At 40.6% G+C, this 23537-nt stretch overlaps 1 long non-coding RNA gene across 1 annotated transcript in view; it reads left to right on the top strand.

The window, feature by feature from the left end:
* Nucleotides 1-215: 215 nt before the first annotated feature.
* The window catches only part of LOC108449388, a 124949-nt gene continuing 101627 nt past the window's right edge, over nucleotides 216-23537 (top strand). The window contains exon 1 of the long non-coding RNA XR_001865573.1: nucleotides 216-343. This is a non-coding gene — a long non-coding RNA (uncharacterized LOC108449388). The remainder of the gene's footprint in view (nucleotides 344-23537) is intronic.

Below are 23537 nucleotides of genomic sequence, written 5' to 3'. Positions count from 1 at the left end.
AAACTGAACCTGTCAGCTTTCTGTCTCAACCATGAGGAGAGAAACAAGGCCTCTTGAGGCTGTCTTCTATGTCTCTGCCAGCCACTCTCCTCCCATGTTGTCTCAACCCTCAAAAATAATCATGACATCCAAAATAACTAGTCTTCATTGAAAGTTGTGATCAAAAAGGAATATTACTAACTCTGTATTTTTACTGCTTGATTTTTTTCAGGACTCCACTCCATGGACTTCAAATCACTGCCTGGGAAAATCCTGTGGTTGGAGCTGCAACAGCCTGATGGATAAATCTTCCATCCTCTTTGCTGCGCCTGGGATTCTGAAGCATATTCACGTATCAGAAAAGGTACATGTAAAGCTTTTTGTGTTTTCATCCAGCAGCTTGGTTGTGCTGCTAATAAGGATGAGCCTGCAAGGCTTTGGGACCCAGTTAGAGTGGGGATTCTGAAATGGAAATCGTTGTTTGTGCAGAGCCCCATGCAGCAGAACAGATCCCATTGCAGGTTTGGGGCTGGGTCACGGGGGAAGCAACAGATGGTTGAAATGCACATAAAGAGGAGTGCAGAGCAAAGGAGAAGAACCGGGAAAGGTTTGTGCTGGGAAGAGGAGGAGAGGCTTAACCTGGCTATCTAGTCCAATCCCAATGTGATATTTTGCCTTTCTGTCTTCTGTGGAGGCATAGAAAGGAATAAACAGTGGAAAAAAAAATTTAGAAGTGTGGTGGTGGTGGGAAGTAGACCAGATAGAAAACTACAAAGTTATATTGCTGGTGCAGAAACCTTGGCTATGTATGGAGCCCAGAACTGTCATAATTTTGCCTCTCATAAGCAAGGCAGCTGTGCATCCAGATTAAGTGTCTAGGAGAAAATATTTTCTTTTCCAGATTAAGCTATAAGACTAACATTTGGTGCTGGAAAGATACACTTCTTTGCTATGGTTTCTTCCTGATGAGTTTGCAAATCTTCCCTGAATTGTTAATTCACCCTTTCCATTTGAAATTTGAAAGGCAGAAGGTTTTATTTTCTTTTATTTTATTTTGTCTATGCATGCATGTCAGGGTGAAAAAGGGGGAAGGATGAAGCAAGGGATGGAGATGGGCTCTTGTGTTTTGCTTTAAAGTCATGTGTTAAACATAATCCCTTTGCATCCATCTGTAGCAAGAGTGTCAGCATCCACAGGGGGCTGCTATGTTTGAACAAGACTGCTCAATTTGTTTTTGATTAAGCATAATTATTTATTGCAAGACATGCAAGTACGGGTAATACCATCTGACTCCTGGCAGGGAAGGTGTGTGTTATGATTTAGGTTTGTTGTTTCTCTCTGTCTTGGTTTAAATTAATCTCCATCACCCAATTTTTTTGACAAACAAAAAGGGATGTATTTTTGGGATACAACTTAAAAAAAGTATTATTTATCCTGAGAAGAGCAAAAGGAGCAACCTTGAAAGATTTCTATAATGGAAATGAAACAACACAGAAATATGAGGAAGAAATTACACCCATTAAATACATCTAGACTGATGAATGATATGATGGCTGCCTATTCAAGTTGGAAATTTTACACATGATTGAAGCTTTATTTAGTCTAATGAAATGTGCTTCCTGAATGCTGCATCTGAGTGACGGCGTGACCTAGAGCACAAAAGAAAGTATTATGTGATTAGACTGAGATCATTCTCATTTAAAGTCATTGTGATATAATTTTACATTTTTAATTAGCAGCATATACTTTTGTGTCCATTGCCTCTTTTATTGCGAATACCTTTTCAGGTCTTGTCCTTCCACAGGCTTGTTTGAAGCTCAGCATGGATTAACAGCAAAGGGGTTTGGAGTTCATTGATCCTTTTTTTTTTTAAATCCCCCCCAAAGTGGTGAATGGTGGGAGAGGAGGAAGCTGATCTTTCAGAAAAGGCTCAGCTTGTGCTGAATTTTTCCTGTGTTCCATAGAACATTCTTTACATTTTAGCTTGAAATCCAGCTTAAATACCTTGTTTGGCCCATGAAAATATTGATAGTCACATCTTTTAAATCAGTGAAATTCGAGTTTTTGGTGAAGCAACTGATTCTAGAGATATTCCCCTCAACATCTTAGCTCTGGCAGCTAGGATTTCATGAGGGCCATGGCATGATGCTGCTTTACATCACTGGGAGTTTGGACTTACATCCTCTACACCACACATTTCTTACCCCACTTCACCTTTATGAGCTGGGCCTTTACTTTGAAGCTGTTTTGTGTACCAGGCTGGAAGGCCACTCCTCACACAGAAATCCAGTGTTTGGATTAAAAGCTATTAAATCACGTTTGACTCGAGCAAAATTTAACGTGGTTCATAATACAATTTTATGAGCTATTGAGATTTCTGGCACCATAAAATGAGTTTGTTAATGGGTTTCAGCAGTTGTTACTCAAAGTGATGTTAAAAAGTAATGAAGGGGGAAAGTAAATGCAAGGGGTGAACTTGTTTCTCAAGTCTGCAGTTCTTTCTTTTCCTGGAGCATTAGCAGGGGTAAGCAAGCATTAAACAGGTTCAGTGTGCTGCCGTTGTGTGACAGAGCTCGCTGTAGACTCCGTATTTTCAGATGGATATGAACTTGCTGACCACAATCCTGACTTTCAGCTTGTTAGTGAGGTTGACTGATGAACACCCAGGACCAGACAGATAAGCCAGACACTTAATCTGTCTACTGTATGTGTTCAGTCAGACTAAAGCTTTATCAATCATTTCAAACTGCATTTCAAGAGCATATTGTATAGTTTCCCATTACCATAAATCAGTGCATTTGGAGCCAGTAGCAATTTAACCACCTCATTCATGAGGCATCTGAAGGTGTCCATGTACCTGTAAGTACCTTAATTTGTGCCTGTATGGAAGATTCATAATTCCTTAGCACATTTTCTGTTTTTATTGCAGCCTGTAGCTGAAATTTGGGAGGGCAAAAGGAAAAGGTCAGGAACAGCCTTTCAATAACAGTTTTTAAAATATTTCAATTTGAAATGTAGGATAATTTTCTTAGATCACATTTTACCTCACTGCATAGGTATCTTCTTGATCTGGCTTATATCTCCTGCTACAATGAAAAGGATAAAATTAAAAAAGGATATGATAAATGCATGTGCCAATTGCAGAATAAATTCTAATGTTGAGACAAAAAAATTGTCGTTTCTTAAAGGAGACATCCCCATTTTTTGCCTGTTTTATTACTTTTTAAATTCTGTTCTTACACCTCTAGTTGTGCAGGCTAATCATATATTTCACAAAAGAAAGGCAGCATGTGTACGGGTAGGGAGAGCCAATTTGCCTGATTATTTTTGGTTCTATTTACAGAATTTAGGCTTCAGATATTCTCAGACCTTTTTTGTTCTGCTTCAGCTGTTGTCTGGCTTAAACTACAAGACATGAGGTCCAATAGTCATTACAAAATGTCATGTTAGCATTCCAGATCTCATGTTAGCCTTCTGGATTGAGATAAACCCAGGTACTTCCAATCAAGAGAGATTTGATTCCTTTTGGAGCCTTGCTAAGATGGTCACACCTACTGGCATAGACAACTGTCCAACCTTTAGATCCCAGGAATAAATTAGATATCATGGAGTAGTTTTAGAAGCCTCCATATTTATATCATCAGAATTTTGTTTTCATTACTTTTAGCTATTTTTGTACCTTGTTTTTCCTTGGTGGCCATAGTAAGTGTACATTGGTGTGGTATGTGAGAAGCCGGTGGAGCCCATTTGAAGTCATGCAATAATTGCATACGTTTCAGCTTATCAAACCCAAGTTATTTCATTATTTTCCCTTCAAATTACATTTGTGGTCTATTAAACATCATTTTCTGATAATTGGTGAAGTCTGAGTGCAGTCTCTATAGTATATGGCTGGTCTAGATTTGGGCCAGGCTTTGTGCATTATAAACCTGTCAACAAATCCTGTTTTCAGCTGTGGTGTAGCACTGAAGGGCTACACTCCTCCACTGAGGAGGAGACATGATAAAGTCTATGGGACAAATTACACATCACAAATTAATTATATGTAATGCTTGGCATAACAGACATGAATTTTGGGCATGACCATAATACTTGTTTTTACTGCCAACAATTATCATCTGCTTTAAGTCATGTCTTGGATGAGGAGTGGATCTTGTGATGTTACGGTAAATGCACAGAATATGAATAAGCAGACACCTAAGGGTTTAAGTTCTGCATGTGGAGATTAAGTACTTGACTGTGGATATACTTCAGGTGCATTCAGAGCAATTTGGTTTCCCATGCTAACTACAGTGAACAAGTGGAATTATTTCCATGGGTTTCCGTGAACTTTTGGATTGAGGCCCAGAGCCTGATCTCATACTTTGCCTAGAGGAGATTTCTGAGAACATGCAGACTTGGGCATCCAAGAGTGGTTGTAAAGGGCCATAGCCAGGCTCTTTATTTACAAGTTAAATGACTTCCCCAACGTGTTCTGGGGAGCTTTAGGCAGCTGGTGGTTTGTTTCACCTACTTAACATCACACTGAGGAAGAGTTAGTTCCCCATCCTTTGACAGACAACAGATCAGCTGGTTACAAACGTTGATCAGCTGTATAAAAGCAGAGGGTAAGAATACACTAGGATTGAAGTTTTGGGTTTGTGGACTGTGGGAAAATTAGTTATACAGACTTTTGGGTCTCCTCTGCTGAAATGCAACTCTTGATCACTGTAATTTTGGATGATGCTTAAATGGTTTCTCGGACTACGTAAAACCACAGGCTGACCCAAGCTTTGCCAAAGAATGAAGAGAGGCTGAGCGGCTGTGCTTCTTCACAGCATGTTTCCAAGATTTGTCAGTTCTGTCACACTCCTCAGACCTGTGGAAATGAAGGGAAAGGGCTTTCCAGAGATACTCTGCTGATAATTATGAAGAAACTCACACCCACACCACATAAAAACCTTCTAATGGTTATTGCACTGACACATGAATGGTAGTGAGGAGGATGTAGTTTAAAAATACAACACAGACTTTTTTTCTTGTAAAACATTTCAGGAAATCCTGCATTTTAGTGGGAATTTTTCACCTTTGAAGAATACTGCATTTGAATAATTTATAATGCTCTATTATCTCTGGGCCTAATTTGCAATACACTTATGCAAAGTGAAATTCGGTCTGCAGAGATACTTCTTTCTGAGCGTTCTTGTTGCATAGCTATGTAAACGTTCTTATGCAAGTAGAGACAATAATTATGGCTTAAGGCTGTATACATTACAAGCAGGGAATTCCTCATCCATTTAAATACATATTTTAGAAGCAAATCTGGATCTGGTTTCAAAATCCAGAGTGGATTGACACCAGTTTACATCATCAGTATCTGGCCTTTCGAAATCCAGAGAACCCATTAAAAACAAAGCTTGTGGTGGGGGGAGACTGGAGTTATATCATACAGCAAGTGAGCGCAGGAATGGCTGGCAGGAGAATGGTATGCTGCAGATGAACTGGATGCGGGACAGATTTGCACTGTTGTAAAACACATGGGAAAAGTCCCTTCCGTTTATTTCTTTTTTTCACCCCCTTATTAATTTACCGCAACCACAAGCCATGTGTTCCAGTTCCTGTCTGGGAAAAGAGGCTGGGTAGGCCGTGTTGTGACTTAGTCAAACCAGTGATCTTAAAGCAGCCGGAAAACCCCAAGAAATCCTGAATTGCTTGTAAAAGAGCCGAGGAGCCTTGTTTGTAAACCACTCAGCACTAGGGACAAGGCCACGCTGATCATATTGTGCTCCCTGTTAGGTGTTAACAGCTGTAATGAAGGACATCACCTGAAGATCAAGTAGACAAAATATCTTCAATGAAAGCTTATGCCTTAAAATTATCTGATTCATAGTGTACCCAAAAGTTTATGTTCAGTATCAGCAGAGCAGTGACTTGTGTGAAATATCCCAGCATCTATATACTTTGTAAAGAGTTGTGCTTCATGAAATAATATTGAGAACAGGAGAACTCCTGCTTAAGAGCCTCCTTTCCCTTCTTGCTCTCAAGATGAGAGAAGCATGTTGCTGTTCCTTATGCGACACAGATTATTTCCTCTGATATATAAAGGATCTGTGACAGGCTTGAAGCTCGCTCTGGTTCTTTCTCTTTACAGCCACTCCTGTAAGATCAAGACTCTCACCTGCCCTCAAATAAGACCTTGCAGAATCTTCGATAGGAATGGAGATATGTTTACTGTCTGGATTATAAAGTAAAATTTATAAACTATTGGTTTAGAAGACCTAAACTCCAATACATTGGTTTTTATGTGGCTCACCTATGATAAAGATATGATGACTAAAATTAACCTCTCATCTGAGCACTCTCCCTGTGGCTTTAGAAAGCTGAGAATGGTAAGTGCAAGAACACAGCCAGGCAAATGGAAATACATCTGGGAATTAGTATAATCTTACCCACTGCTGCTGGTGACTCAGCAATGAAATTACCTCTCACTGAGAAGAGTGATAAGGGTTGCTGCTGCACGGTTTTAAACTTCTGTTGTAGCTTTAAATATCTACTTTTTATCCAATGTTTATGTTAAACTTCAGCATTTTCTTCTTTTTTTTTTTTTTTTTTTTAATTAACTCTAGCCTTTTTTGTCCTTTTTGGTTTTTTTCTGAGTGTCTATTTATATTTTTGCTACCAGTTGTGAATTTAAAAGAAATGTTTGCCTTTTGGATTTCTCTGTCCCAAGCTTAATCCTTCCCAGAGACTCAAATGAGATCAAGGTCAGGTTTTGTCATTAAAGATGGAGAGGGTGCATTTCTTTCCTAGTGTGCCTCAGCCACAGACATCTTATGTGGTTTGGTGAGTGTGAAAGGCTGGAGGGATTTAGTAACTCTGGTGTAAAGGAGGAACTCTTATTTCATAATTTATCCCTTAAATTTGAAAGAGCCAAAACATTTAGAATAGAGGGTAATTAATGTGTGTTGCAAAGACAGACCATTCTACAAAGAGCCTGAATATTTACTGTTGGCTCCAATACACTGTTTGCCAAAGAAAATCCCGAATCCCTGCTGAAATATATTTAAATTTAAATTGTATGTAAAGTATATAATTACATCCATAATGACTATATCACATATGCATGCACATATATTTTTGTAGTGTTATTTTTGCTCATATCTGGAGCTGACACTAAAAACACTTTCAAATTCAGTGACTTTGATAACACAAGTGAGAGAATTTTTACTTTTTAACACCAATATGGAATTTTGTTAAGTCATTTCCTTGAGGGGAAAATTCTGATTGTGGAGAGGATTATTGTACTGTGCACAGTTCTCCCGGTTTAGGTGACTGGTTAGCTGGTCTAGATATATTCTATCAGGATCTGGATGAGTATATATTCTACCTCACCTCTTTCTTTTTTTGTGAGGAAATTAATTTTCAGAGGTGTTACTGCTCCTCTTTTTCACACAGACTCAAATCTGTACAGACCACGTGCTGCCAAGTCAGAAAATGTGTTTGGATGCTGTTTTTTAGGCAAGTTCTCCCATATTTACTTGTGTCTGTGCACCTGAAGAATAAAATGCTCCTAAGCATGAGAAATTGCCTTGATTTGAACACTCTGTTATGTGGAGATGCTGCAGGTCAGAACCCTCCAGGTGTGTCAGTCTGTGTTTGAGCCCGTGTAGGTGTCACAGCAGATCACCAGGCCTGCCAGAGCTGGGCACCACACGCTCCGTGCATTGTTCAGCCCACAATTAGCAGCCCGTGGCTCGTGGGGCTCCTGGGACAGGCTCCTCTGGTGCAAAAATAGGAGGAACAGCCTTCTGACAAGAGCTGGCACCTTCATGACAGCCATATCCTTTCACACTGGGGTATAATGCAGTTCAGCCCGCTTTGAAGGCCCAGTTTGGTGGTGGTCCTGCCTTATCTCTCAGTAGATACTGATCCTTATCACAGAGTCATAATAAACTGTTTTGTGGAGTTGGAGGGGGTGAGAGAAGCCTTTGGCTTCGTTTGGAACAAGTCTGATGTGAGCATTGAGGTATTCTGTACTTTGGGTGGCTGGCTTTTTTTGTGTCAAATTTTAAGAAGTTTGTAAAACTCAGTGTTAGACCTGCTCCATTTATCCTACTGGAAAAGGAAAGGGCTCATTTCAATGAGATGTTCAAAATTTCAGGCTTAAAATTCTTGTACTCGAGGACATTCTGTTTAATTGTTTTGTGACTGCAACTGAAGGATAGGAAATGGTATTCTAGTGTAATTTCTCAGGCAAATGCAAGGTTGTCTTAGTAACTTGTGACCCCCTTGACTCAGTTTGAGGAGAGAAAAGGCAAAGTTATTCAGAGATTGGAGGAAAGCGGGGCAAAGTGTTATCTCAGAGCTGTGATATTTGGCTTCCAGTGGCCACAGAAACTTGACACACATCAAACGTCAAACTAGCTGATAGCAGACAGGAAGGATTAGTGTTGACACAGCAGAGCTGACCCCTGCCAGCACTGAGGCTGTGTTTAAATACAGCCACGTCGCTCTGAAATCACCCCGGGCGTGCGAGCGGTACGAAGGAGGTGAAGGTATAGGAAACATGGGGCATTGGGACATTCTCCTGCCTAATTGGGCTGACAGCTCAGTCTGGATGGAGGACAGTGTTTATTTACTCATTGTTGTGTGATGAGCAAATAGAAAGATATGCCTGCTTTAGCCCGTGCTGATATTGGTCCTAACGCTGTCTGGCTCCAGCTGCCATAAGCCAGGACAATACAACACAAAAACTTCCTATTCACCATCACTTCTAAGTCTGTCCTGGCACAGATATGCAATGACCTCAGACCACAGTTGGGTCTAATAAGGAATTTATCTTCATGGAAATGTGACCTCTTGCTACCAGAAGGCTACAAAAGTACAAGTAACAATGGGTAAATGAAGATAAAGGTTTATCCTCACCAACTGTTGCATTTTCAAAGCAGTTCAACCCTGCCATGCAAAAACTACTGTTTGACATAGGATGCTGTCTGAAGCTCTTAAAAAAGTTATCCAGGTCACTGTGGAAAGAACATGCTCTTATTATTGTTTTTATAAGTGAAAATTACTGGATTGATACTTTTTTCTTTTGCATGATGCAGACATTCAATATCAGTTTTCAATTCCCAGAATCCACTTTGGATGCAGGAAAAGAGATTTCAGGAAATTTGGTTTTTCACCAAGGAATTAGGCTTTTTCCTCTCTTAACCTCCACCCTCCGCACTAGGAGTTCATACTCTGTATGTGCTTTAATCTTGACTTCAATATATTTTACTGTGGCCAGCTTTTAGTTACAGTTTAATAACTTCAGCTTTATTTTGCCCCAGGCCATATTATAATGAATATAAAGCCTTTTCTGTGATTTAGCTGAATTTATGCAGCTGCCCTTAAAACAGCTGCATAATTTTTCCTACTGACTAGGAAGGGTAGCAGTTTAGTCAGCACAGACTGATCAGCTGAATGCTACTTCCAAACTCAGTTTTGCCAAAAAATCACGTGGAAGCGAGTGCAGATCCATGACCATGCTTCTAGGTACCTTGTGCAATGTTGTTCTTTCTTAAATTAAAGTTATCCTAACACCCAAAAGTAATTTAGACTGAATAAGGACCATATTTTTATATGGTTCTGTACAGTACCTTGTGCAATGACATCTTTAATCTGATGAGGGCCTCTGAAACACCCAAAATAGCTGCTTTCCAGTTTCCAGTCTTATGAAGGAAACGGTGAGTAGATATGGGAAGCAGCTTGCATCAGCCATTGGTTATCTTACATTTGACCACTTCTAGGCTGGTTCTTCCTGTGAGTGCAGCTTACAAGTAGGCCAGATCCATCAATGGCTCCATCAGAATCCACAGAGAGATGTGTCAAAAGTACATTTGCAGAGCCTGTGCAGTGGTTCTGGCAGGAATGGTGTGGCCAGCTCAGAACAGGCATCGAGCCTTTCACCTTATCCTTTCATGTCTTAAAACCTGGCGTCTGGAAAGGAATCCCAGCTAGGAGCCTGTGTGGATTCCAGCCGAGCAGGCAGCAAGGATATTGGATAATACACACTGTGTGGGAACCTGCCTACAAATTGAAGGATGGCAGATAGGACAGAAGAGGCAAGAGGTCAGTCGTATGCAGCTTAGGGAGCACGTGGTTTGAATGCAACTGTGAAACCTAAGACACCTCATCAATTTGTGAGACTTCTTTAATAAGGGCCCAGCTTCATCTTAACACAGGGAATCCTCTCCACAATTCCAGACACATGAAAGACATTAACTCATAATTCCTTGTAGTCTCCTGAGTACCTGCTAATAATTATGGCTGGCCTTTTTGGCCTTCGAAGCTTTCAATTACCTGGTGTTAAACCTTTTAGAGTAAACTGGAAACCAGTATAGGATGCTGAATGGGAAGAGGTATATTTGTTAATACTTCTGTGCACTGACAAATCTGAACCAAGTGTATGGTTCTTACTCACTCAGGATTAGCAAGTATCAAACTGAGATGAAGAACAACTATTTACATGTACTTAAAATAGCAGGTTTAAAAGAAATCTTGTAAAGGAAAGGAAAAAAAAAGCAGCAATAAACTCTAGTCTGAGATCATACTATTAAACAGAAATATTATTAAAGGAACGGTTTTTAGAAGAATGCGAATGATCAGTTTGCCCAGCTGCTCTAGTAGCAACGAAAATGTTAATTAAAAAATAAGAGAATTATGCACACATACTATTCGTCTCAGTATAAAAAAGTTAAGCAAAGAAAGCAAGGCAGATTAGATCCTGGTGTAGAGTGTATGCTCTAAACTTAAAAAGATTATAAGATGTGTAATAAAGATAAAGCACCCCCCCCCCCCCCCACACGCGAGACATTGAGTCATGCAACGAACCTTTTATTCATTACAGCTCTGAAAAATTTAGGGTCAGTTCTCCATTCCATTATAAAGGAGGCTTGAATGTAGTGTTTCTGTAATATATGTTCAGTTAAAAGCCCTCCTCCCAGCTTTTCACTGCCAGAATGAGGTAAAGAATCTGGAGATTTTAGAACTAATAAGCCAAGCAGTAAAATGGTGCACATTTGTGTGGAGCCTGATGAGGGATGGGAATGCACCCAGGGAAGGCTTGGCTGCTTCAGCAGAGACGCTGACGGGTGGACGCACCATGACTTCGTTCTATGAATCAACCTTGGCAAATACCATCCATGAAAATTCAAAGAGGGAAAAAAGATGAGAAAAACCTGACTCTGGTTGTTACATACTGTACAGGATGAAAGCTGGACAAGCCATCCACCTGCAAACCAACTGCTAAACCTTAGGAAACTGGAAAAGAAGAAATGAAGAAATCTTAGAGAACGATGTCGGAGTACCTGGACATCCTTGACTTCCACTGATGTGGGGAAAAAAAAATTGAAAAATCCACTTTCTCTGGGCTGGAAAGAACATGCAACTACAGAATAATGTCATACTGCACTGAACTGAAAAGCTCAGTAGGACTATCAAATACTCCAGCTCTTACTTGTTTGGGTGCCTCTGCAGGTCCGAAAGGTGAGACAGATGTTCCACACCCCACCCTGTACTGCAGTTCAGGCCTTTCCACGGCACTGGGATCAGATGGATCAGAAAGTTGTTAAGTTGTTCTTTCAGTTGCAGTGAAAAAACTTTGATAATAGTGAACCTCATTTAAAAATTCTGAATGCAGTCTTTAAACATACTGGGTTAGAAAAATTTGAAGTAATAAGTTAGGGAATAAAAGGAAATTCTTGCATTCTCAATGTGATTGAAAGTATAGTCTTTCCTTACAGATTTAATTCTTCCTATGAATGTCCACACTGTGTTTGCAATATTTAAAAAAAACCTGGATAGAATCACACTGGAGTGAGTGTTTGTGAAGTTAACAGAAAATTCTGGGCCTTCAACTCTGATAAATGTAACTCTAGAGTCCTATGAAAAATTTCATTTTCAAGGAAGCCTTGCCTTTTTATGGGAAATTTGTCCAGCTGAAAAATTTTACTGGCTCTACTCCTCATTCGCAGTTATGGAGCAGATTTGGAAATACCTGTGAAAAACAATATGTGGTTTTCAAGGAAATGCATGGATGAAAGCATTGTAATTGAGGACATCCAGATCTGTTCTTACAGAAATGCTTTGTATTTACACAGTCCGTTACTTACACGTCCTGAAGAGCATTACAAGCATAGAAAACTCCAAAAGGGTGAAAGTTAGCCAAGAAAACCAGCTGTGCATGACTTTGAGTCCTACCCCAAACACTTGGAACGCATCTGCATGGCTCGTCAATACATCTGTATTGCTCTACTTGCAATGTGACTGGTTTGGTGCTAGAACTACTGAGACAGAGCAGTGGAGGTATATAAAACCCAGGCAGTCACGGAAAAAGGAAATTTCAGTGTCTTTCTGCACAAAATTGTTTGTGTTCCGAATCAGCAAGATGGGTTACAGATGTACGTCGGAGAAACAAGGCAATTCACTTGGACTTTTGCAGAGCATTCTCTTAAAAATTCTTTGCAAGGCTTTAAAAAGATGGGGAGGGGGCAATAAGGAAATATATAAGATGGGGAGGGGGCAAGAAGGAAATATATATTATGTGTGTGTGTATATATATATATATACATGTATTCCTGAGAGTGACTGCAATCCTCAGGGGCATGCAAATAGTTTGTTTAACCATTAAGATATCCTAGGGCTGATGAGAACCTAGGCTGGGCAGGAAAAATACAGGGCAGGAAGTTGAGAGATTTGAGTTCAATTCCAGCTTCAGGACAGAATTCCCACATGACCATGGGCCTCTCGTTTGGACCCACGTTTACCTACACAATGGAAACAGGGAGTGTTTCACCCACACTCTTCCTGAAACCTTGCTCTGAAGTAAAACTGGTTCTGAGCCGTTCTGGAGTGCAGACCTACCTCTTCCTATGGCTGGAAAAGCCATAGGCATTTTGCTTTTTCCTACAGAAGGAGTGACACAGAACTCGTTCTAAATGAGAAATAACACCTCCTCCCTCTTCCTGCAGTTTTTCTAGGTGGATCACAATCCCAGTTTCTGAGTCTGGCTTGGTATAGTAAGTATTTGCCCCATGCAGCTCTCATCACTTGCTGTATTAAGACATGACTTAGGTGACTAAAGAAAGGCCTTGCTGGGGGCATGGCCACATCCTCATGCTGTCAGAGCCGGAAGCTCCCGCTGAGATGGTGTCACCTTCACAGTTCAGTGCAAAACTCTGCATGTGGCTTTCAGAAGAAGAAAATTCACGTTACCATTGGATCTGTGTCTTACCACAGCTATCTAGTGTGATATTTCTAGCGCAGTGATATAAAGTTATACCACTTCTGGCTCTGTAGATATTATTCTAAGCTAGCTGCAGCATTTCCATGGGATGTGGAGTTGCACAGTGCAGTCTTAGATACTTTGTCCTTTGCATGGACCTGAAGTAAATTAGATTTTAACTTTACATTAAGTCCCTGTGAGTGTTGTGTAAAGAGACTGTAGGTTCTACATCATTATAGTGCCCTTTCTGGGAATTCTAGGTCTGTGTCCACCCCATCCACCCTCAGGCACCTCGCTGTTGTGCCAAATTTAGGAACCTCATTACACGGGTAGGCTGTTGAAGTGGTCAGATGTGAGTACATGTATCCCGTGTTCTCTTGACCATGGACACGACCATCCTTCTAATTGAAAGGTGCTAACTGGTAATCGATGCAAGAGTACTCTTCCAGAATATCATTGGCTTAGTTTATTTCCCCAATGACAACAATAATCTGAAAAGGAGAGGTACAATAAACATTTACATATGTGCAGCTATAGAAGGGAATCTGCACAGTAACTAATTTCACATCCTACCTTTATGTAAAATTTTTTGTACACGAGTCCACTGTAATTGATTCAGTCTTTAACAGAGATTGTTGGATTAAATGTGGCACAAAAATTGCCTGTTCTGAGTTTGCTAAATCTTGAAATATGGATCCATTTGGGGTGTCTTCTTCAAACAGCAGTTGTTCAGCTTTACTGGAGTTGCAAGTTGAAGTCACCATCAGATTTCCGTTCTGTGGAAAAAGCACTTGTTATAAATCTCAAATAGTCAGTAATTGATCACAGCCTGGAATTGTAAAACTCTATCTGAGTGCCTGAAATAGCACATGTTTGTGGTGTAGTATGTGGTTTCAGTCCCTGTTGAGAAAAAGGAAGACCTTGGAGAATACGAAAGTCTTAAGGAACTTTCCACTAACAGAAGGGTCAAGGGACAGCACTGTCAAAGCATCCCCTCGTTAAAGCTGTGTGGGGAAACAAACTGCTTTCGACCTCCAGTGTCTCAGCTGTCAGTCACAGGAGATGAACACTCCTTTTGTTCAGATCCCTGAGAAAATCCCTTGATTCTCCTCCCTTTTATCCCCCCTCCACATTGGCTCCCATGCCAGTGTCCTTAGTGAGGCCACCTGGGGTTGGCAGGAGTGATCATCCATGATCCAGCCATGCCGACCTGACTGAACTTCCTCAAAGCATCGTTTTGAAGCGATAAAAATTAACACAACTTCCTTTCTCCCAACTGCAACCTCCATCCTCATAAGAGATCCAAGGAATTGCAGACTTGTCATGGGTGCCTGCAGAATGGCAGCTGTAGTATAAGAGATATGGTAAAAACTGAGATTGCTTGGACACTCGAGAAACTAAATATTGACGTAAGAACTTAAATTTAGTTTTATGGCTTTAAAAAAACCCTACCAAACAACCAAACAGAACCAAACAACTGTCTGAGCTCTGCCTTTGTTTTTAACAAGTTTTCAATGAGATCACCCTGTGGCTTTTAATTTATTCTAAACATAATTTATTTTTGATGTTGAGATCTCCATCAATTCGCTCAATAGGACAGTTTGGGATCACTGATACTTGAAGCTTTCACAATTTTGTGTGGATAAAGCCTTTTTCACTTGAGTAATTTACCAGTATTTTTTTCATAAAGGAAAAATAAGACTTCTCTATCATGTTGGACCAACAAGAAATCTTCAGAAGTTGCCTGATAGAGGAATTTTACAAACTTCCATGTGCAGAGAGTGAGTGCAAAGGGATTCTTTCTAGTAACTGCTCTTGAACCACTTCAGATTTGTTAACATTTTGCTTTCTATAGGTCTATTATCAAAAACCTTTTTACTTAGTATATATTTTGTAATAACAATTTGAAAGGATTAATAGATCCTAATATTAAAACTTTACTAACTTTGTAATGGATTTGTACCCAGCTAGAATCTAAAAAGGTGTTACAGAAGGAAAGCAGTAGCAGGATGCCACAAGGCCTTTTAAATCAAATAGCCCACTCTTTGCTTGAGGCAAGTCTCTGCTCTTTGGGGAGAGGCCTTCAGATGGAGCATTCCAGATATGCATGGCAGGGTTTATGTAGCTTGTTTAAGGCTTTAAAATAAAAAACCGTATTTTAAATCCCAATGGTCCTTAATACTTTTGAGAAAGAAAAAATTAACTGGGGTGGAAAAATAAGATATTCTTACACATGGATTAGCAATCAGATATAAACTGAAGTTTCAGTTAAACAACTCAATCCCCCTTTTCCTTGTACTTTCTTTGCAATTCTGTGGCATATTTTCAGGGGAACAGGCATTTAAGCACTGGCTGGAGTGGGCTACAGAGCAAGTCTGTAGAAGGTTAGAAGGCACATTTTCATCTTCACTGGTAGAGCTGCTTAGCGCAGCTCAAACAGGGCGCATGACTACAGGAATTAAGGGGGCTATATCCTAAAAATGTGTTCATTTAGTGTGGCTATATTTCAACCTATCCTGTATTAAAGGGCTGTAAACTTCTCTCCTCCCCTCTGATCCTTCATCAGCACAGCAAACCATGGTCAGGCTTTCAAACCTACCAGCAAAACTGAAGAAATTCAAGTTTCAAGAAGTCACTGTCGCTTTCCTCTGGTTCTTTTCCAGCTGCTGAGGAATAAAGAATACGCTCAGCTGAGGGGCTGACAAACAAAAAAGGCCTTGCAGCTGGTGGTGGCCCTGGTATCCAGCCTGGTGTAGCAGTCTGCCAAGCAGATGAAGAGGAGGGTGGTCTAATCATAAGCAAGTTAAAGGGAAGCAGAGTGACATCTATGACTGGCTCCAGCCCTAAGCTTGTTGGGGGAGGAGGTATTGTTGTTATTGTTAATGCCAATCAGGAAAAACCTCTTTCTTGGCAGTAAGCAGTGGAGGGTGCCTACAGAGAAATCCAGCTGGAATGCCACCAAGTATCTGGTGGAGCACCTGCATTCCAGATGCATAACTGTGCCCCTCCATCTGCTGAGCACTCCATATGCTGGTACTGGCTTAGGAAAGGACACAGAAAGCTATGGCTTCCTTACTGATAATTATCCTTCTCAGCATTTGTGACCTACAGGCAAAGCCTAAAACAGTCTTGAATTCCTCCCGATTCAGTTCATTAACAAAATTCCTCTCACAAGGAAAGGAGGGTCAGGTTTTCTCTAGGCAGTGGTAAATCAGGAATAAATCAATGGGGTTACACCATCCAGGAGCAGTGGGGTAAGTCTAGTCAGGCCTTGTTTGAGGACCAACATGATTCTGATGTCATAACACTCTGCTTGCAAGATTTGATGTCCCTTATAAAGAAAGTTGCCTGTTTTTCCTGTAAGCTTTTCCTAGTTCAGTTAAAGGGAAGGCAAATGAAAAGAAGAACAAGGGAAAACTCCATGGCAACTGAGGACAAATAAAAGCAGATTATGGAGACTAAAATCACAACTTTTTACTTCAGAGGGCCCAGGTCTCCTTTGCTGTGTCTAGGTCTCTTAATACAAGAGATGCAGAGAACAGTCCCTGTGCCCACAGCGAAGTGGCACAGACTGGTTCATGCCAAGCTCTTGTTAGAGAAGAATAAGTGTTCCTGTTTCATGGCGTTTTGATCTGGGATTCATCTGACCCCTGTGGGTTCCTGGAGGATCCTACAGAATGAATACTTGAGTCTTTTCCCTGGTATCAAGTCCTTGAAGCAGAGTGGTGCTGCATTCCAGCTCTGACATATGTTGCTGTTACAGCATGAAACTGGTGATAGGTGCACAGGGCTGTGGCACAAGGGCACGTGGCAGTGCCTGAGGGTGTGGAGCCTGCTGGGGTGGCATTGCAGAGCTGTTGGGGTGGTCACACCGCGTCATGTATCTGCTGCTTTGAGAGCAGTCCCCAAAGTGTCATTTTGCTAGCCTGGGCCTGGAGGTGGTACTGGAGGGAGCTACTTGGAGGAGTCTGGATATGATCAGGGAGTAAAATGGCAATTACATGTTATGGATGCTCATGGTTCCAGTGTTTGAACACTCTTCTAGAACCTCTTTTGTTTATCTGAGAGAGGTATGACATATGGTACAGAAGTGGATTTCTGCGCTAGAGCTGCCTCCTAGACCTGGAACCTGTGCAGCATGGCAGCATCCTTTTCCCATGGAGCCCTTTTCATCACATGTGGACATGGTTACTCAGATGAGGACCTTTTTGTACCTTCCCCATGTCTGAATGGAGCCCAGGTATAGCAGAGGTTACCATGTTTTTTGCACAGTTTATTATGAAACAGGATAAGAGCAGGATATAATGCCGTATTCACCTGGGAGCTCATTTTAGTCTCATCTCTGTGCTAGCCTTTTCTCTCTCTTATTTCTCCATGGTTGTTCTGGCTGCAGTGCTGCCATTTTTGTGAGACACTGGGTGATCTCATCAAAGGAAATCCCATAGTGCTTATTATTAATCTTGGATGCCAAACACTGGCTTTGTCCTTTAACTTTTCCATTGACACTCTGAGACTGGTCACTACATGACTACTTAGGAAAAGGATGGCACTTTTCAGAAATAGGGATTGATTTAGCACAAGCTGTGTAGGAAACTATGGCTATCATAAGCTTTAGTGAAATCTGAAGGAAAATTGCCATGATTCATCTACAGTTGTTAGTATGACAAAGCCCAGATCCATACAAAGGAACACCTGGCCTGCTAGTGAACGTATCTCTGGAGAGCAGCATTTGCCTACATGTTTGTTGCTCTAGCAACAAGCCTGAATGTGGATCACTGTTTTTTGAAACACCACAAAAAAGAACAGATTCCACTATGGGAAATTTTCTGTCATAAAGAAATCATATTTGCTCTACAAACACTGAGTTCTCCCACTTTGTAAGGACTGGCTGCCACTCTCTGAATCACTAAAAAACACAGAGGCCCGTTTCTTGACTCTTGAGAATCTAAAGATGTGCCAAAACATACACGGACTTCATATTTTCCAGTAGCTGCAAATCAGACCCTTTCTCTCAAGAAGATCCCAGTTTAGAACAGTCTCCTAGGTCACTTTACAAGCTTAAAGTGAACCAACTTTAGAAATAAAAATAATTTCCTTACAGGGTGAATTTTACCCCTCTGCTCAAAGATTTTTCACCACCTTTCCTTTCCAGGTAGGTTTCAGATGGTGACTTTCACCTCTTCTCTCTTGCAAAATGTCTCTCTATATGAACGAGTGTGAATGTTAATGTGGTGATACATCACTAGCTTTGATTTTAGGCCCACTGTCTCCCACTCCTCCAACTTTGAAAAGCTTGTAGATGTATGTATGTATCTATATCATATGTATACATATGTATGTAAAGTAAGGCTGAGAGGAGCTTGGATGCCATGTGGAACACCTGCGTTACAAGATGTTTCATAATCTATTGCAATGTTCTTCTATTTCTGCTGCCTGGGTTCCTACTTCTAAACAGACCAGCTTTGTTAATTTTCCCTGTTTCTCTTCTGATTCCTGGTTTTACATTTCTCCCCCTGGTAATGCTTTGCCAGTACAATAAGGATTTATTTTTTTTTAAAGGCTGGACAACAAGGAGGATAAAAGTGGAGAGAGAGAGATACTTTGAATCCCAGAGGTTACTAATTTCTGTCTGAACTGGATAAATGGCTGCATATAAATGTGTTTCTTCTTCTTTCTAAAAAGGGTTTGCTTTTTTTCTACTGACCCTGGGTGAGTCTGGAGTTACCTGAAACTGTTTGTAGCTCTTCAGAAATTGCAAGCTTTCCCACCTGAATTCCTCCCCTGTCAGCTGGAGGGGGCTTTCAGGTGGGTGTTTGTTTCATTGTGCCTCAAAGGGATCCGTTCCTTTGCTGAAAGACAAGCTCAGGACAATGTTTTACAGAGCAGAAGATATTGTGAGGGACCAATTATCACATAAGTGGTTCTCACGGCTTGGGCTGGTACTGTGTGCCAGGTTGCACATTAACTTCTTTCACTGCTTTTTACCCAGTTTACTCAACATTCTCAAGTAGTGGCTTTGTCAATTGTTTCTCCTGCTGATATTTTGACAGATGATAGCCCCCTGATGCCAGCTTAGCCCAGGTAGTAAGAAATAGGCCAGCCTGAAACTCTAGACCAAGTCACTGCTCTCATGGTATGGAGGAGCTGTAGGGTTGGTTCTGCTTTGGAATTGTTATTAATTTCCATCTCACAAATAGATCTCTGAGCCCTGCTCTTGCAATATGCTCTCTATGTACACCATTAAAAAAAACCAAAACAACATGGAGACTTTATTATATTTTTTTCTCTGCCACACCATGCTTAAGTGTCCTCTAATGAGTGTCAGGGTACACTTGGGGAGTATGTCTGAATCCCGTGAGCAAAATGTATTTAAAGATTTGTAGTGTTTCATTGGTTCCAAAGGAATGTATAATGACTAGGCAATTTTCAGTGTAGTTTTCCTATATAAATCTTACCAAAATTGCTGACACTCTGTTATTAACACTTGGGGCTGGTGTTGCTGTAAAGTGAAGAGATTTATGTGGAGGATAAAGCAGAAATCTTTAGAAAGTGGGGTTTGCTAATTTATCTAGCTGTTCATTACTTTAAGAGCTTTCTGTAGTTTGTACATTGCACTGACTTATTGGCTCTTTCTGCTTATGGTTAGAGATGCTATATAAGAAAAAGATAATTAATTTTTTCCTAGTAGTTGGGGCTGAATTTTAACTATATTCTTTTAAGCCTTTTCCCTAGTTTAATCCTGTTAGGTACTGAATGCTTTCAATGGTTTCAAATCTATGTAGGAGCTGAACTCAGGCAGGCCTTATTGTTGTCAGGCCTTTCTTTTGCATCCTTCAGGGGTTTCTTTGCAAGGAGTGACACAGAGGAGCTGAGAGAATGATGCTTAGGACTGAAACTGCTCTTAATACACATCATACATATACACATGTAAACGTGTACCATGTAGTTGTTTCCCCGCAACATTATTAATTTTAATAGTTTTTAGACAGCAAAGATTTTAGAAAATAAAGTTTGTCTATTGTTACTTATACTAGTGTGCTCATGTTTTTTCAAACTTAGCTGGGAAGATTAGTGTACGTGAAACTAATTTTATTTTTTCTTATCTTTGCTTACTTTCTCTGTCGAAGATGAAGGACTATTTAATGGCACACAAAAAAGCTCTGCTTTTGGAAAAATTTAAGGACTACCAATGAGAATGAGAAAGTTTTTGTTTAACTTCTGTTTTTTTGATCGCAGAAGCCAAATTCTTTCTTAAGCAGACCTGAGAATGTCAGGAGAGAAGGGACAGGCTTGTGATGTGATAGTAGGAGCTTTTCTCACCCTTTCTCTTTTGCATATGTTTTCATGTGTGTGTTTGTGTGTTTCGAGGTCTTCCTTACATGGAATATTTTGCAAAGTGATCCTGGTTACTACACTTCATCTGTTAAATCATTCAAGTCAGCTGAGTGTACTTGTGCCTAAAGTTAAGCATGAGGTTGGAATCAAGCACATCCTAAAGTCAGGGCCTGTATCCAGAAGCATTAAGCTCCATGGACTTGGTGTCTGTTGGATAAGGAGACTCTCAGAGGTTACAGAAGTTTGGGGTCCCAGAGCCTGAGCTCCTCATGGAGTTCAGAGGGAGCTGACACAGATTTGTGCTGTTCAGGATCAGGCTTTGAATGCCTCAAGAGACATCTGCAGAAGGGTTTAGTTAAGGAGCTATGATTTAATTTTTGTTTCTTATCATGCTGGGGTCTGGAAGAATATTTTGTGCTATCTGGTTGACTGATGGGTCTGAGAGGTCCTACTCCAGGGGGCTCATAATCCCAACCAAAGGGAAAACATACTGGAAAAACCTCTGGCAAGAAGGACTTTAAAAAAATCTCTTTTCTCACATATTTAGCCTGAACTAGCAATAACAACTTCGATGCAGGGCATTTCCTGAGGATTAATGACTGTCTGGGGTCATCATCTCCTCCCAGTTAGTTATTAATCCCCAGGAAATACTCTGTGCCTTGATCATTATTGCTTAATTAGCATTGAGAATGTGGGGGGTTTAGGTTTCTTTTCATGCATCCTGTGAATTGCTGGGGTGGGGGTTTCTTTCATTAACTTGCCCTTTTCAGCCTGGATGGGAGCATGGGCTTTGCTTACAGTTTGCAGGTTTGAGAATTTAGTCCCAGGGTTAAACCTTCTCAAGCAATTTGAGTTCCATGTGAAAGCACCACTAACTGCCCACATCTGCAGTGCATCAAGAAGTGTCCCCCCCTCAGCTCTGCTGCAAAACATCGGGTGCCATGGGGGCAGAAGTCAGAGTCTGGGAGCTGGGGATGCTGCAAAAGGGCAGGGAAAGTTGGGGGGTGGAGGAGAGAGAAGAAAAGGAAAGGAGGGAAGCTCCGAGGACTGGAGAAGTTAGGCGCTGCCAATCTCAACAAACAACTTTATCAGCCACCACAGAAGTTCTCATGTCCTATGAAATTTTGGGAAAATTTTGGAGTCCAAGCAATCTTCAAGGAAACTCTGCCTGATTCAAGTGGCCCTGACTGCAGCAAGCCAAATCTATTCAGTAATAAGAGCAAGGAGAATAAATGCAGACTTTATCCTGCCTTTCCCATCCCTGGAGGAGAGGAAGATGATGGCCAAAGTCCTTTTCCAAGCATTGTGTGGTGGGACTGGGCTCAGGAGGGCTGTTCCCACCAACCATCCCATTCCTCCGTCGTTATTCCCTATCAGACTGGCAGCTACAGCACTGGGAGATCTCCACTGCATGGTGTATTAGGGCTGTTTATGGGATGTGTGACTCCAACCACACAACTCCAGGAGTGATGGACAGAACTTGACCCCAGGGATGTGGGCACTGCAAGTCCGGGTGCCCCCAGGCACACTGTGGTTCTATCTGTTGATCTGTTTGTTATGGATGTAGTCTTAAGTATATTTTGAAAAGAAAATTCATTTTAAAAAGGAAATATCAAGTTTTCTGCTCCGAACAAAGCCATAATAGGATTTTTTCAAGGCTTTTTTTTTTTTTTTAAACCATTTTTGTAGAACTCCAGTGGGGAGACAGTTGGAGATGCATAGTGACATTTTCCTAGCCAGCTCTTCTTCAGATTGCATTATTCTCTTCTGCTGTGGGAACCTCTCTCCAAGTCTCCTTGAAGGTCTTTTGGGTCCTGCATGTTTAAGGGAATATTTTAGCAATTTGGGCTTCATGCTTGGGACCAGAGATGCAAATCAGTGTCATACCTTGCAGGAAAACCCCTTATCCTTAACAAATATCTGGCCTCACAAATATTTCTATGGCTGTGGTGAAAAAATGCAAACTTTGGTCCCTAAGTGCTGCTCTTTTTACTTTCCTACCTAAATATTTGTATTTTGGGGGACAATAGACTTCTCTCAGCATTGGAAAAACCATTTGTTTGAGGAAAGGGGATATTGTAGAAATATCCTGCTTAGTTGTTAGTTTGAAGCATTTGTTAGTTTGAAGAGATTTGGAACAAAAATGTATTTCCTTTTTTTGAAGTCAGCTATCTGAGTATTTATGATCTTTAAATTTTTTGCCTGAAAAACCCAGATAGATACATATAATATCATGTAAAATCAGTCCAAATAATTATTTCCAGTTATTCTGAAAATAGCTTTAGAAAGGCACAGAAGCCCCTGGAACTGAAATAACTCCACCTAACCACATAGTATTTATAATTAATTCAATAGATATAAAGAGATATGACTGGTTTTGACCTTGACCCTGATCAACATTAAATCTAATCCTCATTTCAACTCTGTTCTTAAATATGGAAAGAGGCTTTTGACAGAGTCAGTGGCCGCTATATATTTAAATTCTCCATAGTGTGTCCTGCAATGTTCTCATCCAAATCTTGGTCTTGTAACCGACCTCTGACAGCCAATGTATGGTCAATGTCAAACAGCAAAAGGCATAAAAACGGGAGAGGGAATAGAAAAAGAGTCATTATGCAGATGATATATAAATGTCCATTAATGAGACATTCCTTTGTACTTTGAAGTTCATAGCAGAGTTCGAGATTGAAAAGGTCTCAGGGGTTTTAAGGCTTCATCACACATATTTTTGCATGGGCTTCTTCTTAACAAAGAATAAATAGAAGAGACCTGGGTAGAGTAAAGAGGCTATAGCCCTAGATAAGATCAAAATGAAATGTATGGGAAGAAATTTCTGTGTGTGCTTGGGAGACAAAACAACATCATAAATACTGGGGGGGTTGTAATTTGATGTAATAAGGCAGTGTGAGTGGAAGTCTGAAAGTACAGTCACCAAAACCATTTCTGCAAAAAACAAAAGCTAAGACGTCAGAAGAACTGC

Source organism: Corvus brachyrhynchos, unplaced genomic scaffold (genome assembly GCF_000691975.1).
Source record: "Corvus brachyrhynchos isolate BGI_N302 unplaced genomic scaffold, ASM69197v1 scaffold69, whole genome shotgun sequence".
In the NCBI taxonomy this organism is placed as follows: Eukaryota; Metazoa; Chordata; class Aves; order Passeriformes; family Corvidae; genus Corvus; species Corvus brachyrhynchos.
The sequence above is the reverse complement of the archived record's forward strand: the minus strand, read 5'-3'. Positions and strand labels throughout refer to the sequence as shown.